We start from the raw sequence: 20846 nt of genomic DNA, 5'->3' as shown, positions 1-20846 counted from the left end.
CTCCCGTCACCCTGGCCTCTGTCCGCGCTCCGAGCTGACCAAGCCTGCGACCGGTTCAAGGTAAACCCGAGCTTAGAGCTCACTCCTCAGCTCTGTCTCTGTAGCCGGCTTCCCCGTTCTAATACCTGTAAGCTCTGCGACACTCAGACACCCCCGATCCTTCTGTGACCCTGCGGGACCTGAGGCCACGCTGAACCCGCATGGGCTTCACCCCGGTTAAGCCTCTGGAGCGATGTCCCTCAGCGGAACAGACTTTTAAAAGTCCTGATTTTGTGCTCCGTTGCTCTGCCGCTTGCCGGGAGCCGGCCCCTCCCCCCGTGGTCTATCTTCCCGTTGCTTTGGATTCACTTCTCCGCCAGTCCTACCTTTCAGAAAATGGTTGATTTTCTGTTTCTAGAATTGCTGTTCTTCTTCTCTTCGATCTCCCATTGGATTTGTAGGTGTTTGCAATCTTTAGATAAGCTATCCAGCTGATCTCCCGCTACCTGAAGTAGTCTCAGCCTGTTACTTCTCTGCCATCTTGACTCCTCCCCTTTCATGAAATTCTTAAAAATTTTTATTGAGATAAAATTTATGTAAAATGTATAGATGTTAAGTATAAAAGCTGATGAATTTTTATAAATTTATAAACTCATGTACTATCACTGCAAATAAAATATGACATTTCTACTGTGGCAGTAGGTTCCTTTGTGCCTCCTAAATCCAACTGGCTCTTGCTATGACTTGCCTTCAGTGTTCCTTCATCAACTTTGACATTATTGATTGCTTTCTTATTTGCATTTGTGGACACACCCTTCTCTTATTTTTCTATATACCTATCTGGCCATTCTGCATTTCTCTCTCAAGGTTACTTACTTTAACTTTTAAATATCAATATACTTTGGAGTCCATAATGTGACCACTTTAGCCCCTCTCTATATGTTCCAAAATTATTATTTATGCACATTTTCCCCTAATTTATATTTGTAGTCAAGAACTCTCTTCTGAAACACAGACATTTACAGCAGATATTAGAATGTCTAATAAGTACCTCAAAATCAGCATACCTAAAACTGAATTATCATCATTGTTATCCCCTAGTTCTTCTCTAATTATTGTCTTCTAATTAAATGATACCACAGAGACTCATAGCTGCTCTACAAACAACCATAATATTCTTTCTTTTCCCTCTTTCTAGGCAATCAAACTATTAGCAAGTTCTACCCATGCAGACTTTAATACATTTTCCACGTATGTCAGCTTTGCTGGAACCTTATGAATTCCACTCAAATCTAGGTCCTCAGCATCTTTTGTGGGGAAGTAATGGACTACTAGCTGGATTTTCTACCTTTTGTATGATTGCTACAAAATCCACTCATCGTTGCCTTCTTTCAAAGATACATATGTGATCATGCGACTCATTTGATTAGAATATTTCATTTATTCCTCATTTCACTTAAAAGTAAAACCCAAAACGCTAGATGTCGCTTAATAAATCCTCCGTTATCTGGTCCCTGCATATCAGTTCAGCCTCATCTCTCACTGTTCTCTCCCATCCAGTGATACATAGTCACGCAAATATTTCTGGGTTAATATTTTATTCTCTCTTTTCCCTATGACCTGTCACTTATGATCCATAGACTTTTCCATTGGACTCTGCTTCCTCATTCTTTTCTCTCATTATGGGACTAAACATTAATCATTCTTCAGCTCTAATTCTGAATCAGTTTCTCAGGGAGGTCTGCCTTAAACTCCACATTCAATTAGGCAAAATACTACTTTGACACCCGTGCTTTCACTATCTCAGCACTTACACATTGTTTTAAGCCTTAGTTTAATTGCCTTCTCTGCTAAACCATAAGGTGACAAGACCAGACCTTGTCTCTTTTATCAGATTTGTTTCCCAGAATATACTATGTGAGACAGGTACAAAAGTCAGTAATGAACAGTTCTGCAAAGAAAGCAGGGAGGGAGGAAAGTCTGGCAAAAAGAATAGAAAATAAAGTTTTGAAGACTCTCCTCCTTGGAAAGGAGTAGAGTATATATAAATCAGCCATCATCTTTTTAATATAAAAAACTAGCAGATGTTTTAAATAAGGAAGTGATCGTATCAGATATGGCCTTTAGCAAGTTTAACATATAATGTTGGTAATATAGGTTGTGACATCAAGAATGAAGGAAGCCAGTTTTCTAGAGCCTGTAGGGGAAAATAGAATCTGAATTAAGGTAATGACATCAAAATGGGAAAAAAAGGAGATTTATATGTGAGGTAGTAATGGGCAATCTTTACGATTATAGGAATTGGGAAATAATTAAAGGGAAAAAAAAAACTTGAGATTGAGATAGGTTTGAGAAAAGAAGTCAAAACTGACTTTGAGCTTTTGACTCCAAAAAATTAAGAAAATAGTATTGACATTTACCTAGTTAAAGAAATCTAGAGAAGACATTATAAGTGAGATATAAGTTGTTTTAATCACAAATTGGAATATTAGTAAACATTCGTAAAGAGACTTTTAAATTTTTAATTTTTTTAAAAAATTTTTTAAATATTTTATTTATTTGAGAAGGAGAACCTGAGTGGCGGGGGGGGGGAAGGAGAAGCAGACTCCCACTGGGCAGGGAGTCTGACTCCATCCCAGCACCCTGGGATCATAACCTGAGCCAAAGGCAGATGCTTAACCAACTGAGTTACCTACGTGCCCAAGGAGATTTTTTTTTTTTTTTTTTAAGATTTTATTTATTTATTTGAGAGAGAGAGAGAAAGCATGAGCACAGAGAGGGAGAGCACACTCCAGATGATTTGGGAGCCCTATACAGGGCTGGATCCTGGGACCCTGGGATCATGACCTGAGTTGAAGGCAGCCGCTTAACCAACTGTGCCACCCAAGTACTCCTTTAAGGAGGCTTTTTCTACCGAAAAGGAATTTAGGTTAAAGATGAAGATATATGCATCATTTGAAATTCTCAGTAGCCTGATGAAATATCTAAATATATTTTCTTTTCAGAAAAGTAGATATGAAGAATATGTCTAAGATACTTACTGACCAAGATGGTCTTAACATTTCTCTTACCTTGACTAAACTTTAGACAGGTTTCTTTCTAACTGTAAGCCCCTGGCTTCCCATTTTCTTAGAGCATTTATTTAAAAAAAAAAAAAAATTGAAATTATAAATTCTTTCAGATCTGCCCCTTTGAGATATAAATCTTTTCCCATCTTCTTGCCAGTTTTATAACCCAAAATGCCTTTCTCAAGAACCTGGGAGCTGTCCCTTTAACTATGATCAAGAGGATAGGGACCCCATCTCCTAGTCTCTGTGGGAGAGTAGGAGCCTAAATTCAGAAAGCACCCCAACTAGCAAATACAGATGCCCTGATCACATTGACCAGTGCCTTCCCTGCTGCCCCCAGTGTATTCTAGTACTTTTTCACTATATCACTTCATGATTAAAAACTCAGCCTTTGTTTCAGTGTGTTGAGTTCTATTTATCTCCCTACTACTGTAATCTTGACTTCTATTACATAGTCCTGAATAAAGTCTTAGTCTGAGAAACTGCCTGTATTTTCACAGCTTTTGAGAATAAAACTGCTATATAAACCTAAAGACAAGAAATCAGAGCTTGAAATGCCTTTGTCATTGCCAACCTTTTGTGGGTTTTACCTCCTAATAGAAAACACTACATAATATATGCCTAGAGGACATGGCCATTGGTCAGTCTTTAAGTCTGCATCAGGTTTCTTCCCTTTGGAAATTTTCCTTTAAAGGCATACAAAACAAATAAATAATTCATGGAGCATCATCACTTCTTTAGTCCCATGCAGTGCCTGATATAGTCACTCAGGAAAAATTCATTATGCTACTTTTTTTTTAATTCTATTTGATAAATTTGGAAGATGAGAAAATAGTAAGATGCATATACTCTCAAAACAGTTTTCCTTAAATGGGCATATTTTCAAGGGAATCTTTATTTGGCCATTTGCTTTCTTAGAGGATGCTAAAAATAAGTAGAAATGAGAAAAATGTGTTTAAAATACCTCATTAAGTGGTCAAATACATAAACTCTAATTCTTTAGCAGTAATGCATTAAATAGGAAAATATCATTCCACCTGTATCACCATTTTGGGAAAAGAAATTATTAGGCCTATAATCCTACAAAGACTATTATATATAGGTCATCAGTAATCAATTCTTTCTGTAGCTAGAAAGCTCTGAAGCTAAATGTTAGGTTTCAATGAAATAATATCACATGTATCTCAGGAATCACACTTTACCAACCTCTCAATTTGGCGTTTTTATTAGACTTGACTTGGAATATAGATATTTTCTATTTTCCCAGTTGTTATAAATTTTAGTAAATACCAGGTTACAAACAAAGTATTGCTGAATATTTTCATAATGTATACTTTTATAAACTTTATTATCCTTTGCTTTTTGTTTTTAATGCGTACAACTCACATTATGGTTCTTTTTTCCTTGGTCAGTTTTTCTCACTTCAGAGATTTTATGCTTTTTAAGAAGATCTCATTTAACAAAATATATGTAAAACTTGTCCTCTATATCTCTTTTTCCTAATTTTCGTGATAAATAAATTTATGGTACCTTTTGTCCATAACATTTTATGGCGGTGATTGTGCTTCCGGATTTTTAATAGAAATGAAATTCTAAGATACTGAAATCTGGGCTGTCTCTTGGCCATCTAGGGGAATCTAGTCCAGCTGATTGTTGAGCTAAGTACACCTTCATGAGCGAGCCCAGATGAGACCAGTGTAGAAACTATCTAACTAACCCTGAAAATTATGGGAAATTATAATTACTTTAATAATAATTTAATAATATAAAAATAATAATTACTTTAAAGCACTGAGTTTCAGAGGAGTTTAGCAATGAATAATATAGAAGAATTGGCATCTTAGAGTATTTCAAAATAAAAACCCAAAAATGCCTCCTTCCCTTTCAAGCACTGTGATAAGCAGAGCTAGAAGGTTGATGAGGAGCCTAAAAGCAAATCATCAAAGAGCAGTGGTAAACTGCTCTTAGAAGTAGGAGAAGGGATGACTCATGTTACAAAATTGAAGAACAATTGGTAAAACCTTTACCATAAGTAACCAGGAAGGCAGAAAGTGCAATTAATACCCTTGTAGATCTGGCTTAGGAGATTTTCATGCAGATTATTAAAAATGTCACATTTTTATAGCAACGTATATTACAACAAAAGAGAGATGAACTAAAGGATCTGTTCAGCTGAAAGCAAAATTTAGAGAAAAATTGAAAGAATTTGCAGGATCAAAAATAAAAATATTACTCATTTTTAGTCTCTGATTGGGAAAAAGAAAAAAATTCTCAGTGTGAAACCAGACATGGGGCTAAAGATTAGCTCAGAAGTATGACTTTAATATCCTTTGTTAAAATCTCTGAAAGATTTAAGATGATACCTGTTAAATCTTTTCAACAAGAAAAAATGAGGCTTAATGAGTGTTAGGAAATTAATACCCAGGGCCTCACATACATTCCAAAACCTCTGTTGGTATCTCAAAAAAAAAAAAAAAAAAAGGATCTTGCTTTTGAGTGAGAGACCATGACTGTGGTCAGAGAAAAGATAACAACATATTTAAGGAGTTGTACCAAAAATAAACAAACAAACAAAAAACCTGCCAGCAAATTGGATTAAAAAAGAAAGGTGAAAATTAAAGGGACTATCAGCTTTTTAAAAGCAGAAAGCAAGATGAAAATTCTACATATCTCTAAACCTTGGCCATTTACACTGAGTCTGTTTAACTTCCTGTGAAGAAAATGTGACTTCAGAGGGCAGAGCCAAAAGCTCAGATGTGGAAACAAGAGCTCAGGATAAATTTGCATTAAGAAACCATACTTGGGGCACCTGGGTGGTTCAGTCGTTAAGCTTCTGCCTTTGGCTCAGGTCATGATCCTGGGGTCCTGGGATCCAGCTCTGCATTGGACTCCCTGCTCAGTGGGAAGCCTGCTTCTCCCTCTCACACTCCCCCTGCTTGTGTTCCCTCTCTCTCTGTCTCCTTTTCTCTCTGTCAAATAAGTAAATAAAATCTTAAAAAAAAAAAAAAAAAAAAAGAAGAAGAAGAAGCCGCCACACCTGGGAACAGAAACAAGCCCTCCTCAAAAAACATTCCCTGCCCCTGGAGGAGAAATTGGCAACATGTTCTTGAACACATTTTGGAGTTACTATAATACTAATGGCTGCTGTATGCCTTTTCTTCATCCCATTTTTAAATGGAATTGTTTATTGTTGTTATTCTACCCCAGGCTCAGGATTGTATGCCTTCTGTCTCTGTGTTTGGAGTGGGGGTTCTTTTATGTTCACAGCTCTCTGGATCTGTGTACCTATACCCAAAGAGCTTCTTCTGTATTTGTATATTCAGATGCAGATAATGAGATACTGGATTTTGGCCTTGATGTCAAATGACATAGAGTAGATTTGGTAGAGTGGGTATATTTTCCAGTGGGAACAGCGGATGCAATTGTGGATAAAGGATAGGTTGTGGTGGATTAAACATAGCCACAAATTATTTTATTTTCAACTCATCCCATCTTTAACTCTACCTCTTGTCTCATCTGGGATTGTCTTCTGACCTACTTTGATTGACAATATGTGGTAGGTGTGACATTTTACAACTTCTAGTTTCTAAGCTTCAGAGGCCTTTCCATCATTCATGTTTGCTGCTCTGACACAACTATGTAGAGAGGCAGCAACCCTACTTGAGGATGAGAAGCCCTGTGGAGATCAAATGAGTCACTCTAACCTACTGCCAACATCTAGAGCCAGACATGCAAATTAAGCCGTCTTGGACTTCCATTCTAGCTGAACCTTTAGCTAGTTACAGCTGTAAAAATGAACCTGGGTGAATTCAGCACAGGCATGCGCAAACAACTGATAATATTCTGAGGAATAATAAATTGTAGGTTTTTAAAGATACTAACTTTTAGAGTGGTTTCTTAGGCAGCCATAGTTAACTGGTAAGAGTTTTTGAAAAGAAGTGCATCCTATCACACAAACACCAATGTACAAACCATATAACAGACATATGCTGAAGAGGAGGTATGTATGTCCAAAAGAATCTAAGATTCGTGTGGCAAAAAGCAGACTTAGTCTGGAAGTATCTATTTCACTCTCTTTTTTCTTTATATTTCTTCAGTATATCAACTAATGATATCTTTGTCCCATTTATCTATTTCTTTTTACTTATTTTTTGTTTCTCTCAATTTGCCACATAATTTTATATGACCCATGTACTGCGGGAACACTTAACTGGCTATAGTAGATAGTAAGCATGGGCTGGGTAAATAACTTAAATGTTTTTTTGCCCTATAGGCAGCATGGCAAGAAAGTCAGTATATAATTTAAATCCTTGTAAGATTTCACCGTCTCCCAAAGTTTCTCAGGTGAAGCATCATTCAGAAAAATAAAACAACAGGCAATACATTAGTTACATTTTTTTCAAGTTAAGATAACTGTGTATGTATGGTAAGATACATTTCAAGAGTTTCTCTAACATTATTTAGAAAACACCCAAAGGGACACCTGGGTGTCTAAGTCAGTTAAGTGTCAGCCTTTGGCTCCGGTCATGATTCCAGAGTCCCAGTATTGAGCCGCATGTCAGCTCCCTGCTCAGCAGGATATCAGCTTCTTCCTCTCCCTCTACCCCTTCCCTGCTCATGTTCTCTCTCTCTTTCTCAAATAAATAAATAAAATCTTTTGGAAAAAAAAAAAAAAACACCCAAAAGATCATATATAATAAGAATTTTCTCCAGTATGATCAGTGTAGTAAGCTATCCCATTTCTTTATTATTATTACTAATAAGTTTTCCAAATAATAAATAATAGTACAAAGCTACTGAGAATAATATAACCTTTATTAAGTACTTGCCCCAATGAGCAATAACGTATCAGACATAATGTTATAATAATCAGAAACAAGGATAGACTGCAGTTATTCTCAGTCTGTTACTAGTGGAACTGTGATCTCTGATGTTATTTAATCATGCTTCATTTTTATCATATTAGAATGGTTATAAATATAATACCTGTCCCCTGATACTTCTAAAATCGTCAAGTATGATAATGCATGAAAGTTAAGAATCATACACATATAGCAATTAGTAATCATCAATGTTCTTAGTACTGAAGATTCAATGTAGGAAAGGAAAAGAGTTCGTGTCCTTATGGAGCTTATGTTTTTATTGTATGAGACAGATCAATGTAACAAACTTAGAAAGTAATTGTAGAACAGCAGAACAGCTTTTTTCAGACTCATAAGATTTAAAATTCTGGAAAAGTATTAAAAGATTATGTCTGAAGGAGAACTAAAAATGACCAGAATCCTAGGGACAAAAAGTTAAGAGTTGATCCCTGAATGAAAGGAAATGGACTAGCTGGCTATCATGCTTTTTATCTGATGTTCCAATTTTCATAGAGCAAGGTGGCAGGAACTTAAATATTAAACTGCAATCTTACTAGCTTAGAGAGTCAGAGGAGGAAGTTTATGTTTGTCATGGAGGCTGAAAAATAAGGGACCAAATATTGGAAAACAAGAAGCTGCAAAGGGGCAAGTTCCTAAATCTGTTTTGAAACTCCACCCCAAATCTTTGGCTGTCCTATGAACTGCACATACACAGAAGACATTCAGGATCCTGTGAAAAGCAATAAAAGAAAACTCTAAAAACATTAAGATATATGGGCTGCTGCCCACTGTAGAGGAGACAGAATTTCAAGGAAAACAGCAGAACTCAACATCTTAAAAAATGTGTCATTCAAAATATTCACTATATATAATATAAAATTACTAATGTTCATGGAAACAGAAACATTTGCCCCATATTCAAGAGAAAAATCAGTGTAAATCAACTCAAATATAGCAAAGAATTTAGAATTAACATTTAAAGATTTTAGAGAAACTTTCTAAAATATGTTCAAAGAGGGGCACCTGGGTGGTTCAGTGGGTTAAACCTCTGCCTTTGGCTCAGGTCATGATCTCAGGGTCTTGGGAACAAGCCCCACATCAGACTCTCTGCTCAGCAGGGAGTCTGTGTCACCCTCTCTCTCTGCCTGCCTCTCTTCCTACTTGTGTTCTCTGTCTGTCAATAAATAAATAAAATCTTAAAAAAAATATTCAAGGAGTGAACAAATAAAAACTCAGAGAAGTGGTGGATATGAAAAAGGACCAAATCAAAATTCTAAAACTCAATAGAGCAATATTTTTAAAAATGTAAATGAGCTTAAGGGAGGATTGAAGATGTCAGAAGAGCAGTAAACTTGAATACTTATTAATAAAAATTATCTACTATAACAATGGGAGGAGAGAGAGAGAGATTGAAAAAAGCTAACAGAGCTCTTTTGTCCTATGGAGAAGTATCAAGGACCTTAACATCTATATAATTTAATTCTTGGAAGTAAAAGATAATTAGACAGAAAAATAAATATTTGAAAAAGTAATGTCTTAAAATTTTCTAAATATGCAGAAAAAAAATTTTGTGCTGAAAGACTAAATACCCCTCAAATATACAAAGCAAACCTACCTTGAGTATTTTATCAAAGTCAAAATGTAAAAGTAAAGTTAAAATGTTTTAAAAAGAAAGAAAAACAGAAACGTCACAAGAAACAAGGACATGAATAATACATTATTAGAAATATGAAAACAAAAGATAGTATTATTTTATAAAGAGTGTAAATACCCTGCCTCTTTAGAATTCTGGATTTGATGAAAATGGCATTCATAAATTCATATGAAATAAAGATATGCAAAGATGTTTCTTGGAAAAGAAATTATGACCCTCTAAGGGGTCTGATCAAGAAAAAAGAAAGAGTAAGAATAACAAATTGTTGATATAAGGAAATATATAAGGGACATCACTACAGAGCCTATAGACATTAAAATCTTGATAAAGGAACATTATGCACATTATACAAAGAAGTTTACAGCTTAGATGAAAGGGATAAATTATTTAAAATGAAATGTGTTTTTAAAAATCACAAAAATGAATAGAATATCGGGATATATTTATGTCTATTTTAGTTGAATTCATAATTAAAATTTGTTACAAAGGCAACTCCAGGTCTACATGGCTTCACAATGATACCTCTTAAATACTCGATGAAGAAGTAATTCCAATATTGCACAAAATTTTTAAGAAGAGAAGGAGGCATTTTCAACTTATTTTATGAGTCCAGTGTAACCCTCATAACAAAACCAGATAGGTCATTACATGAAAAGAAGATTACAGGGGCATCCAGGTGCCTCCATCAGTTAAGTGTCTGACCCTTGATTTCAGCTTAGGTCATGATCTCAGGGTCATGGGATGGAGCCCTACATCAGGTTCTGTACTCAGTGTGGAGTCTGCTTGCCCCTCTCCCTCTGTTCCCTGCCCCCACTCACTCTATCTCTAAAATAAATACAATCTTTAAAAAAAAGAGAGAAAAAATATAATTATAGACCAGTAATACTCATGAATATAAACTTAGATATATATTTAATCGAATTAGATATGTTAGCAACTTGAAGCAAGAACATGTAAAAAGAATGTGTGAGTGTACATGTATATATGTATACACATACACATGTACTTATATAAATATATGTATAGAGAGATCATGGGGTTTGTTCCAGTAACACAGTTAGTCTTAGTTAAGTTAGTTAGTTAGTTAGTTCGTTAAGGGGATCTACCATATTAAATAATTGATCATTTCTGTTGGTATGGAAAAATCATTTGGTAATAACTCAGTATTCTTTCTGATTAGAAAAAATTTATCAGCAAATTAGGAAAACAAAAGAACTGTTTCACTTTTATCAAGGGCATCCACAAAAACTTATAGCTAGCATCATAATTAGTGGTAAATTAAATGATAAATGAGTCAAGAGTAAATTAAATTTAAAATGGTAAACTGGATACACATATAGATTTAACAAAATCTTGACCCCACTTGACTCTACATGCAAATATTATTTCTAAACATATAGGACTAACTATAGATGATAAAACTATAAAATGTCTAGAAGAAAACAGAGGTAAATATTTTTGGCATCCCAGACAGTTCACTGACGGTAAGAAACATTAAGGACAAAATGATGAATTAGCTCTTATCAAATTAAAAGCTTATATTTATCAAAAGACACCATTAAGAAAATGAAGAGCCTATAGACTGGGAGAAAATATTCGCAAAAGCTATATTTGACATACAAAAATAATGACTGACTGAAAAAAAAAAATGTTGGTCAGGATGTACAACAATCTGAATTCTCATCTGTTGCCAATAGGTATATAAAATGAGATAATCACTTTGGAAAATATATTTATTTTTAAATATTTTATTTATTTGAAAGAGATCACAAGTAGGCAGAGAGGCAGGCAGAGAGAGAGAGAGGAGGAAACAGGCTCCCTGCTGAGCAGAGAGCCTGATGCGGGACTTGATCCCAAGACCCTGGGATCATGACCTGAGCCATGGCAGAGGCTTTAACCCACTGAGCCACCCAGGCACCCCTGGAAAATATATTTTTCAATTTGTTCTCTCTTTCTCTTTCTCTGTCTCTCTGACACACACACAATTTTCACACAACTCAATACTTTATGAAAATTGACGTATTTTATATAAAATATAAATTTTGTATAATATTGACAAAAGAATAGACATTTTTCACAGATATACATGAATGCCATGTGTTGTGTGTGTGTGTTTATTTAACTAAAGACCCAGCAATTTCATTCCCAAATAGTTTTTCAAGAGGAATGAAAAGTGTGTCCATGGAAAATCTTGTACAAAACGATTTATTTATTTTTTATTTATTTAATTTTTTAAAGATTTTATTTATTTGCGAAGGAGTGAGAAAGCAGGCATGAGCAAGGGGAGCAGCAGAAGGTGATTGACTGCAAAGCAGACTCCCACTAGGCATGTGCCTGATGGCAGGGCTCCATTCCAGAACTCTGAGATCATGACCTGAGCCAAAGTCAAATGCTTAACCAACTAAGCCACCCAAGCACCCCTTGTACAAAACAGTTTATAGCAACTTCGATGTAGTAGCTCAAAACTGGGTGCAACCATATTCCCATTATTGGGAGAATGAATGAACAAAACAGTATATTCATATAATGAATACATTCATCTTGTTATAAAAGACCAAATTACTGGTATACATAACAGCATAGAAAAATACCACAGATAGAATATTGCTAACAAGAAACCAAACTTAGAGTGCATACCATTTATTCAAAGGCAAAGAACAGTCAAAAACATGTATTTGGTAAAAATAATTTTAAAAATATTGACTGGGAAGGGATAAAGGAGAATTTTCTGTTGTGATAGAAGTGTACACATTTTCTTAAATTTAATCAACCCCCTTTTAAATCATTTGGGGAATAGCATTCCAAAAATTAAAAAAAAAAAAAAAAAGCACAGGCAACCAAAGATAAAAACTGTATAGTATCAAATTGATGGGATTAACAAGGGCTATATCATGTACTCTCCTACATTTTTATATTCAATTAAAAGCCATCAAACATTTTTAAAATAGTGGTGTGTGTGTGTGAGAGAGAGAGGTGGTTAACAGGATTTTACTTATGAATTTTAAATCAGTTTTATTTTTTTAGAGCAGTTTTAGAACCATAGGAAAATGAGCAGAAAGTAAAAAGTTCCCGTATACACTGTCCCCACACAGGTAAAGTGTCCTCATCTATAAGCATCCCTTACTAATGTTCTACACTGTTTCAGTTGACGATCCCACATTGATACATATGCCCAAAGTCCATAGTTGAAATTAAGGATCATTTCTGGTGTATGTTCTACGGATTTTTACAAATATAATAAAATGACATATATCCACAATTTTTGTATCATCCTGGAGTTTTAGTCCTCTTTCTCCTTTGCTTATTCATCTCTTCCTCCTTACTAACCCCTGGCAAATCCACGATCATTTTACTGCCTCCTTAGTTTTGATATTTCCAGACAATACTTATGTTTTTAAAATATTTTTGTATTATTTTTTCCTATATGTAGAAATGATTGAAAGTAGTAAGTATTCCAGTAATCTAGGGAAATAATGATGTTTTGGATTAGAGAGGTAGAAATCCATATGGGAAGAAATGTATAGAATATTTGGTATATATTCTGAGGGTAAGGTTCATATTATGGATAATAAGGGAACTAATAATCTAAGGTAATGCTTAAGTTTAGGGATTAAGCAACTTGGTGAATTGTGCCACCTATAGAAATAGGGTAAGACAGGGGAGTGTGGTAACATGGGTTTCACTTGGAATATGTTGTTTTGAGATACTCAAGTTAATCTGGGTTGTTAACGAGGTCTATATTGGGAATTCACCAGGAAGACAGACCGTTAAAACCATGGGAAATAATGGGACTATTTGGGTAGACATTTTAAGAGATAAATGCCTCATACTAAATCTTGAGACATCCAAACATGAGGGAGGGTATATGTGAAATCTGCAATTGAGACGGAGAAAATGGTCAAGGAAGAGCATACAGAGAGGGTGATGTTGTTTAACTTAGAGAAAATTTTATGAAAAAAGTACTATTGCAGCATTAAATAATGCTGACAGATAAAGTGACATTAAGGTTGTGATTATTCAGGGGTCAATTGAATATATCATCAGGAATGTCACTGTGTCCTCTACAAGGATAGTATCAGATCAGAAAACCACAAACATGGCTATGCTTCTGGAATAAAAGAAGATTTAGATGACTATTTACTGCTGTTGGAAGTTATTAAATGAAAAAAAAGTCCCATGGCTGTCAGTGTCATACCTCTTTTGTCTTTTGTTTGTCTTAAAGAAACTATCATTTCAAAAGATGGTCAGCTTTTTTTTTTTTTTTTTTAAGATTTGTTTATTTTATTATTTATTTGACAGACAGATCCAAGTAGCCAGAGAGACAGGCAGAGAGAGAGAGTGGGGAAGCAGGCTCCCTGCTGAGCAGAGAGCCCAATGCAGGGCTCGATTCCAGGACCCTGAGATCATGACCAGAGCCGAAGGCAGAGGCTTTAACCCACTGAGCCACCCAGGTGCCCCAAAAGATGGTTGGATTTAAAATGAAGGATAACTAATTGGTTCTTAAATCATAATATATACTTGAGACATTTTTATTTTTTTTATATTTTTTAAAGATTTTATTTACTTATTTGAGAGAGTGAGAGAGATCACAAGTAGGCAGAACAGCAGGTAGAGAGAGGGGGAAGCAGGCTTCCTGCTGAGCAGAGAGCCTTATGCGGGGCTCTATCTCAGGACCTGAGATGAAGGCAGAGGCTCAACCCAGTGAGCCAGGGGCCCCTACTTGGGACATTTTTAAAGAGTAATTATTATGTGAGATAATCAAGTGAACTAAAGTCATCATCTTGAAACAAGCATATTTAAATTAGACAAACACATAAGAAAAAAAGGCAAGATAAACAAATCTTTATATAATATCTATATCTGCATCACCCAAATTGATGAAAAATACACTAAACATAGGTTATGAAATTCAGCTGTATGGGCCATACTGAAATAAATAAATATCCTGCAAACTATATTCCTGCTCAGTAACATGAAATTCTGCATATAAGCCCATATTTACATACTTAAATGACCTCATACTTGATAGTGTTCCCTATGCTATGGGAAAGTGGCTATACATATATAACTGAAGGGTACCAGAACGTGCTACACCCAATTATGCCCAGTTGGGGAGATTAGATTGTTCTTCTTATAGCTGTTGTATCTCAAGTGCCTTTAGCTCAAAATAATTAATATCCTAGGCCTACATACTTAAGGGTGTCATGTTCTGCTACCTTTCAGTACAAAACTGGGTCCACAGGTCTTATACTTGCTTAAAATATGAAGATTCTAAGGCACATGGTGGTTCAGTCCATTAAGTGTCCAGCTCTTGATTTTGGCTCGGGTCATGATCTGCAGATTGTGAGATCCCGCCCCACATAGGGCTCTGCTGAATATGGGGCCTGCTTAGGATTCTCTCTCTTCCTCTCTCTCAGCCTCCCCCCCCCTCATTTGCATGCAAGACTCTCTCTGTCTCTTAAAAAATAAAAATAAAAAATAAAAGTAGAATGTGAAAAGTCTAGTGTTCATTCAGTTCTACCAAATTCAAGGGTATGAAAATCCTGGAATTCCTGAATCCAATCTTCTTGGATTTATTTTCAGAAGGAATTTAGACTAATTTTTGTAAGTGTGATGTGATGACATTGCTTCTCCTGCCAGTAACAGCATACACAAAGACTCTTTTAAAACAAATCAGGGGCACCTGGATAGCTCAGTTGCTTAGGCATCTCTCTCTCTCTCTCTTTTTTTTAACATATATATATATATATATATATATATATATATATAATTTTATTTTTAGAAAATATATTTTGTTTTTTAAAATAATATATAATGTAGTATTTGTTTCAGGGGTACAGGTCTGTGATTCATCAGTCTTATACAATACCCATTGCTTATTACAACACATACCCTCCTTGATCTCAGCTCAGATACTGATCTAAGGTTTGTGAGTTTAGGGCCTGTGTTGGGCTCCATAATGGGTATGGAGCCCACTTAAAAAAAAACATAAATGTAAAGTCAATAAAATAATTACATAAACAGCCTGTTGTTAAGATTTCTATTGAAGTAGTAGTGAAGAGTTTTTAAATTGTTTAAGACATAAGACAAAAGGCCAGGGAATTCTGAAAGAAGATGTAAGGTATTTGGATCTAAGAAGTCAGAATTGAAATGCTTCTTTAGCATTCTAAAAATTGACAATTACTTCTGTCCCCATCCTGAAACATCCACAGTTCTAGAGTTGTTCCGTGACATGCACATAATAGTATACTCCTTACACCTGTTCTTTTAGGTAACAGGAAGGAACTTTTATACTTTGCACGTTATCATTTTATAACCTCATTGTCTACACCCAAGTCCTGATTCTCCAGCAAGTTTCCTTTACTTTTTACATGTAATTCTTTGATATTCATTCAAAGCATGCTCTTTATAGAAGAATTTGGCATTGAGTCCTATATAAAATGTAACCTATGTATTGCATAGAAAACATTTTTAAATTGAAACATCGAACTTTCTAAATACAATTACCCTAAAAATATTTTGCTTCATTTAAGAAAGGACAATATATTTAATAAACACAAAGTTTTAAAATTCTTGCAAATGAGCTGTGGTTGTTCATTGCCCTGCCTGTGGGTTACTATAAACTTAAATCAGTTAAAAGTCAACAAACATCACACTAACTTAATCCATTTGTTTAGACTAATGGCTGATGATGATGATATCCATTAAAAAGCTATAAACTTGTTGTCCCTCTAAAGCTACTGAATTTTAAAAACTTTAGACTCCCGTCTAGAATATTCTGCAGTTCACTTTCCTTTTTCTCTAAAATTAGACTGGCAGCAAACATTTATGTGAGTTACTGAGCCTGACATCTAATTAACACAGTCTTTACAGGTTTAATGAGCAGTGATAAATTTCTATCCTTTCTTTGGCACATTTTAATTAGTTGTAATTATGAGTGGAGTGACCTGAAAAGATTGTTGTCCCACAGAATCACAGTAAATTTATTTAATTTATATTTGTAGGTACAGAATGTGTTTTTATGACTTGAAAAACTAAAAGGTTATTTAAGCCATTTTAGTAGTCATATAAAATCCTCTATAGAGTTCGGGTAACTAAAACATTGGACATTCATATTTTACCAACCTCAGGTGAGATGCTTCATAAATCACATTTATCATAGATCATTTCTCCAGAGTCAGCCTTTGCAATTTATGTATAACCTCAACATATAGATGAAATGCTTTTTGTCTTACTAATAGGAAGACTACATTAATACACTATGATTCTTAATATTATTTTAAAGCATAATCATTAATGCTTTGAAGATTAGAAAAAGATGCATATTTGCACTAAACTGTTTGAAAAATGCCATATATGCATTAGGAATAAAATAAAGATAAGGCAGATACTGCCCTTATTTTCACAAAAGTGACGGTGTAGCAGAAGAAAAAAGCAAACAATTTAATAAGTGACAACGTGTGGAACACAACTGGTGCACATCATGGGAACATCTGTGTTGCACTAAGGGATCAATGAAGTTTCCAAGGAGTGATGGTGATCATGATATAAAAATAGAAACTAACACTTTCTTTGTGCTTATTAATTGCTAGATACTATTATAAAATTTTATATGCCTTTCAAATAACTGGTAGTTTTAAGGAATAGAAGGACTACTCAGTTGAATTTTCCCATATATGACAAAGTTATAGAGACCTAGGAAAATATAGTTTATAGCAGGTTATATTCAGAAATTCATACTCAGTAGAATATCTTATAAATATATTTTGTAACACTTTCATAGGTGGAGTGAGGAAGGACTATTTTGGTTTTGTTTTTTTCCTCTCTGCATTTTAAACAAACCTTTTGTTGCAAAGTAAATATCGTCAGTGCTAAACCTAAACCAATATAGCATTTCCTATAGCTTTTAACCCTTTCTCCCTGCCCCACACAACAATCCCCTTTGAACTATTATCTTCACAAAAGAATGTAGCATCTCCTTCATCTTGGCACAGTCACATCAACTGGGAAGTTTAGGAATAGGAATAGTTTAGGAATAGGAATCCTCTTAGCTTTCATAAGATCAAGATCCTCCACTTATCTGTGTGCCTTGTCAGTGGAGGATGGATGTAATGTACCCATGAAACTCCCTCAATCCTTTCTGTTATCATTTACAAAAGACTCTTGCTTTTCTGTAAGATGTGGTGGATTTTATTTTACAGTACGGTTGCAGCATATCTTTCATCCTACAGACTCTTTAACTTTAAGACCTTGGCCTTGCTCCCACCAACCCTTATATATGTGCCTCCACCTGAATGGTGGTGAGGGCTGGGACATGGATTGTGACTCACTTGTAACTACCATAAAGTGGCAGAAGTGACACTATGTGACTTCTGAGGATAGGTTAGAAAAAATGCAACTCGTGCCTTGCTTGCTGGAACGCTCTTTTTGGAGTCTTGAGCCACCATGTAAGGATTCTGACTCCTCCAAGGCCACCATGCTGAAGAGTCCATGTGGACTCCATGGAGAAGCCCTGTGACCACATGAAGCAAGACAAGTGCTTGGCCAGTTCTCAGCTACTCTAGCTCCAGCCACTGTAAGAATGCAGCTACCTGTGAGACCCTGAACCAGCACTCTTCAGCCCCGTCCATCCTCAGTTGGTGACACACAGAAACTGGAAAATAATGAAATAGTTGTTTTAAACCAGTAAGTTTTGGCATGCTCTGTTAAGCAGCATTAGATGAGCAGAAAAGAAATATTGTGTAATGTTTAGTATCAAGCTGTGCCATCCAAGTATGCCTTGGATACTTTCTATATTGCAAGGAATTTTTTTCTTTGAGAAATATCCCACTCTTTCTACATTTCTTCTTAGTATTATTGGCTAATAGAAATCACCTAAAAAACTGCCTTTGAATGTAAACACAAAAAAGGAAGATGTTGTAGTTGCACAACTTCTGTCTTGATTCTGCTGCCAGTAGATTCTGAGCACATTCTGAGAATCAAAAGCTTTCATGGGCTGATCCCAGCGTGGCAGCTGTAATGCACTATGGCTTCTGGCAAGTCACTTAACATCTGTGGAACATCTTTTTTCTCTGCCAAGAGACAATCCACTTGCCTATCTCACAGGGGTGTTACATGGTTTAGATAGGGTCACATTCTGCAAATATAAAGGCCTATAATTTCAAGGGAGCGTTATAAACATACTTTCCCATTCTCATTTATGACCATATGGAGTGGGTGCTATGAGGACTTGGTTTCTAATTTGCAAAGTTTGCACTATTCAAACTGCCACCTTACAACCAAACATGTCCCTCACTAACCATTTGAACACTGCAAAGGTTGATAAAATAAAAATTCACGTGTCCTCTAGAAATGGGTGCTGTTTTGGGCTTCATTTTTTCCTAACTTTGGAAAAAATTTTCAGTTTTATGTGGCTTTAGTAGTTCCAATCTATCTTGGATCTGTAAGAGAATTTTTACTTTACTGTATTCCTATAGAGTCTACATCAGGGAGCAATTTGCTATGGAAATCTAAGGTTCTGGTTAAGTTTTAGTCAAATTGTTCTAATAAGACCACACTAATGGCTCTTGCTCCCTTGGTTATTGATATAAATTCCTTGGCTACAGAATATATGTTTCTTTAATAGAAACTTGGAATATCTATACAGAAAATCCACCTCCCTGTTTTTATAAAGATGTATAATTAGCTGAGTTAGTCCCCATTCAATTTCAGAAGAGTACACATAGATTGAACAGATAGGAAATACTGGAAATAATAGTTTAATATAATTTAACCAAGCAATATATTAATATAATTTAGCCACTAGTAAGGCAGGATGAATTAATCTGTATTTCTGCTGTACTTCAGGCTTGTAATCAATTTAAATTGCAATATCAGACCAAATCTAGCAGTGTTTAAGTTGGGTTGACTGGGTCCACCCTGTGATTCCCACAGAGCAGGTTAAAATAAGACAAGTGTTAAATTAGGTTTTGAATGAGAATTGTAGTCTCACATATTTTGTCAAGATACTTATAGTTTCAAAAAGTAAGAATTTTATTCTTTCTTCCTAATTTACAGTGCTCATACTGATCTATAAATCATCCGTCCATCGAACAGGGGATTTATAAGGAAATTACATCACTTATTCTTCACCTTTTTGACCTTTGAGTATTGTTAATCCTATTTGTGTGTTTCCATAATATATTTGTGTTTGTTTAATACCAAATCTAAACTCTCTCTTTAAGAGCTATTGGGTCATTAGTTGAATTTATTAGAATGTATCTAGTAAACTATGAAACAAAGGAAATTTGTAGCTTTATTTTCCCATCTTTTTTTTTTTTTTTTTTTTTTTTTTGGCTGTTCTACAGATTTAATGTCTTTGGTCATTTAAAATTAAACTAACCTGCCTGCAGCTCAAGACTCCCTGAGCAAACACTGTGAACGCTTCTGTGACAGCGACAGAAGTAGCTCAGTGTTTCCACTTGTCTCTTGTTTCCTCCACCTGCTGCTGCTGTTCCACCATACCTATCCATAGACCATGGATCTTCCATCTCACGGGAGCAACCAGAATTTTTCTTTACGGTAAAAGCCAGGAGGGCAGTTCTTTGACATGGACGTTATATCATTCACAGTTGGAGATGGGCCATGAGAAACAGGAGAGTGCAACAATTGCAAGTGGCCCTCAGGCAAGACAGAGGAGCTACATCCTGAGGAAAACCAAACAGATTGCTTAATCCCTGTATCTTCTTCTTCATACAAACCATACAAACTTCAGGCTCTTATAGTCAACATTTATATTCACTATTAAGTGAACAGGAATCCCAATTTGTATTGAAAACACACACACACACACCACACACCTACACACACACACACACCACACCTACACACACACACACACACACACACACACGTTGCCATTAGTATCCAATCTGGACTTTCCTTTTACAAATCTAAGCATATAACCAACATCCCATTGCAAAGTTCAGGAAAGTTATCATGCTGGAGATTGAGTTGGGGGCAAGAAGACAAAGCCAAAGGATCCTTTACCCTGTTATAGAGTAAATGGAATCCAAAACAGTTTCCCTGGGAAGTGTTATGTGTGATTTTTCTTAGTGAAAGAATAATTTGAAGGTAGGCACTGGATGAGAAATCAGATTAAGATAACTGAAAAGTCTAATACATATCAAAATAATAAGCAAATGAATAAAATTATACTTTAATGGAATTCATTTTATGCTGAAAGTTTGTAAATTTTAGCATTTTTATAAAATATTTGATGAACAGTTTATTCTGAAGCTAAGG

At 35.2% G+C, this 20846-nt stretch overlaps 1 pseudogene; it reads right to left on the bottom strand.

The window, feature by feature from the left end:
- The window catches only part of LOC116866519, a 157098-nt pseudogene extending 137006 nt beyond the window's left edge, over window positions 1-20092 (bottom strand).
- Between the last annotated feature and the right edge of the window lie 754 nt (window positions 20093-20846).

This window comes from Lontra canadensis, unplaced genomic scaffold (genome assembly GCF_010015895.1).
Source record: "Lontra canadensis isolate GAN:19392208 unplaced genomic scaffold, GSC_riverotter_1.0 scaffold10, whole genome shotgun sequence".
In the NCBI taxonomy this organism is placed as follows: Eukaryota; Metazoa; Chordata; class Mammalia; order Carnivora; family Mustelidae; genus Lontra; species Lontra canadensis.
The sequence above is the reverse complement of the archived record's forward strand: the minus strand, read 5'-3'. Positions and strand labels throughout refer to the sequence as shown.